Raw genomic sequence first — 2,794 nt, 5'->3', positions numbered from 1 at the left:
AGCAACCCCTCGGTCGTTTTTTAGCGTGTTAGTATAAACACACCAAAGATGCAGATAAAGTGGGACTGTGCTAATTCTCCTGGAGAGGCAGTTAATTCCAATCATCTCTTGCTTAGGACTTCTGGCATCACCGCCCTCGGGCAGAAGAGCCCCCCACCATCCCGTGGAGAGCTCTGCATCTGCCCCAGGCCCCCCACAGACGGAGAGCGCCCTGCTTTAGGTGGACTATGAAAAGTTTCTTGGAATGCTCTGTAATTTGCAAGCTGGGATTTTGGGCAGTAAAGATGGTAGTATAGATGGTTACTTAGGACTTACCACAAAATCAGAAAGAAACATTGCGGGTTGTTTTTGTTTGTTTTTTTCTTTTTTTTTTTAAGTGCACAGGACGGCACAGTGCCTTTTCTTATGCAACAACTCCAGCGGGATACACCACAGGCACAAATCATCACGGGCTCCTGCCTTCCCAGTATTTCCTGAGGCGAGCGCCATATGGTTCCCAGATGGGTTTACTCCGTACTGAAGAACGGACACTTTCTCCCGGCAGAGAGGAGATGCCCTTGAAAAAAACACAACAAGACTTTACACTGCAAAATGAAAACTTTCATTGTTTTATTCTTGACTGCAGCTGTTTACAGAAATATAGTTGCGAGTATACAAATGTCCCAATAGAAGCAAAATATTTTTATTTTTTTAATATTCAACAAGTTATCACAGGATAGCTAAAAACATAGATGCAAATGAAATATCCCCTCATAGAACAAACTGAAAACACCGGGTATCAGTGCTTTGAAAATCCCAACTACGAAAGCCATATACACAGAAATGCACAAAGGAATATCTGGTGCTACTTTCACATTGCAGGACAGAGGAAGAGGCAGCTCAGCGGTTGATCAGTGCACTCCAGGAACACACGGCAGAAAGGCGGGTAAACCACTCAAAGATGCAGCTAATAACAGAGGTAGAAAGCTCTGCTCTGAAGTTTTTTGGAGCTTACTCATTAATGACAAGCTGAAATATAAGTATTTCAAATGACTTCATTTCAAATAGTGTCCAGAATGGAGAAAAAAGAAAAAAAAAAACAAAACCACACAACTTTGGGAATACTGTGGACTTCTAAGCAGGATACTGGAACTTGTTCCCAGGTCTCCAACACCCAGAAGCGCCACTCTCTCTCCTTTCAAAAGAGAGCTTTCCCCCAAGTGCTGTTATCCCGACCTCCGGGACAGCCATGGTCCGGCGTGGGGACCCACCTGCACACGGGACACTCGGGTCAGACCTTCCCCAGCTCACAGAGGGGCAGTTCCAGGGACTAAAAAGAAGTGAAGGCCATTTCCGTGATCTGAACACAGCACCCTTCGCTAACCTGAATCCTGGAGCGATTCTGGAGCACACAACTGGATTATTTCCCAGTGGGCTGCTGCTGGGTGCCGGAGTCTGGGAGTCTGAACCAAGCACTTCCAAGAGAGTGTCGGTGAGTATCCCACAGCGAGCAGGGAAATCCTCGGATTCCTGATCGTTGCCCCAATACACTTGAATGTTATGAGGCAATTTCTTGAACTGTAACAAGCAAAAATCACAGATCCCTGGGAACAGCGGAGATCAGACCTGCAAACTGATGGCTCAAAGAGAAGAAATAAGGACGTTTGCTTTGGCAGAGGTGCTCCGATACAGCCTGTACCAGGACAATAATGGCTATCGACCACCCTCCTGTCAAACTGCAGTAGAACACACCTGATTTGGCATGAAGAGTCGTGGTGGAAAAAACACGCTATTGATTTTATGGTCTGGATTTCTTTTAGAGAGTTTAATTTCTCACACTATGTGTAAGAAATCAGTACAAGTTGGGGCAGGGTTCCTCACGGCCAGAAACCACGGACAGCTTTCACCAGCTTTCAAGGAGAGAGTTTTCTAGATATTGACTGTTGCAGTACAACATCAGTTAAAAACAAAAAAAAAATAATCTAAAGATGCCTGCCTTTATGAGAACAAAGAGAAGAGGAATGACAGATTAAGCTTCGCCTTCCCGATCCAAACGCAACCCAGCTGAGCAGCAGCCGCCGCTATCCTTTGCTATGCAAGAATGATTAATAACCCTCACTGGGAGAGAGCCGCTGGTGTCAGTCCAGCTCCTCCGTAGCAACACAACCACCACTATTCCCTATCGTCACAAGCTGCTGGGACACCGAGAACGGGAAAGGTCCCAAAGTCGGAAGTCACCTGAGGAAAGCTGGCATGGGAGCGCAGGGATGCAGGAAGCCTGTGCTGCGGCTGCTGCCTCTCCGGAGCCCACCCAGCGGGCAGGCTCTCGACCCAGGCTGTCAGTTCTAACGTTTTGCTAACACCACATCTGCAATTATTAATAAAAATATATATTAAAAAAAATATATATAAAAGTACAGCTGTTTTAAACCCATGGATATTAGTGACCTTCACAAGCAGAGCAAGTTTCTGGAGCAACGTTACCAGGAGCGCCACATGTACAGTACTGAAAGGCGTTCATACAACTGTTAACGAGTTACTACAAAATCCTTGGTAAACAACCTCATACTAAGGAAAAAGTAATATTATTTCAGGTTTATAAAAATGTAAATATAACAGTATTATATGCATGTGTTTACTAATTATTTATATATAACAGATATACGATTCCTCTATATACATATATATAACCCTAGAATATACAGGCATATGCATATTTACATACATATACAGAGTACAAGAAAGGAAAAGCCTCTCCTGTGTAACCCCTCAGAGCCTCATACGCAACTAGAGAATTTTATGAATACACTTTTAC

The sequence above is a fragment of the Charadrius vociferus genome, unplaced genomic scaffold (assembly GCF_000708025.1).
Source record: "Charadrius vociferus isolate BGI_N301 unplaced genomic scaffold, ASM70802v2 scaffold341, whole genome shotgun sequence".
NCBI classification, from domain to species: domain Eukaryota; kingdom Metazoa; phylum Chordata; class Aves; order Charadriiformes; family Charadriidae; genus Charadrius; species Charadrius vociferus.
The sequence above is the reverse complement of the archived record's forward strand: the minus strand, read 5'-3'. Positions refer to the sequence as shown.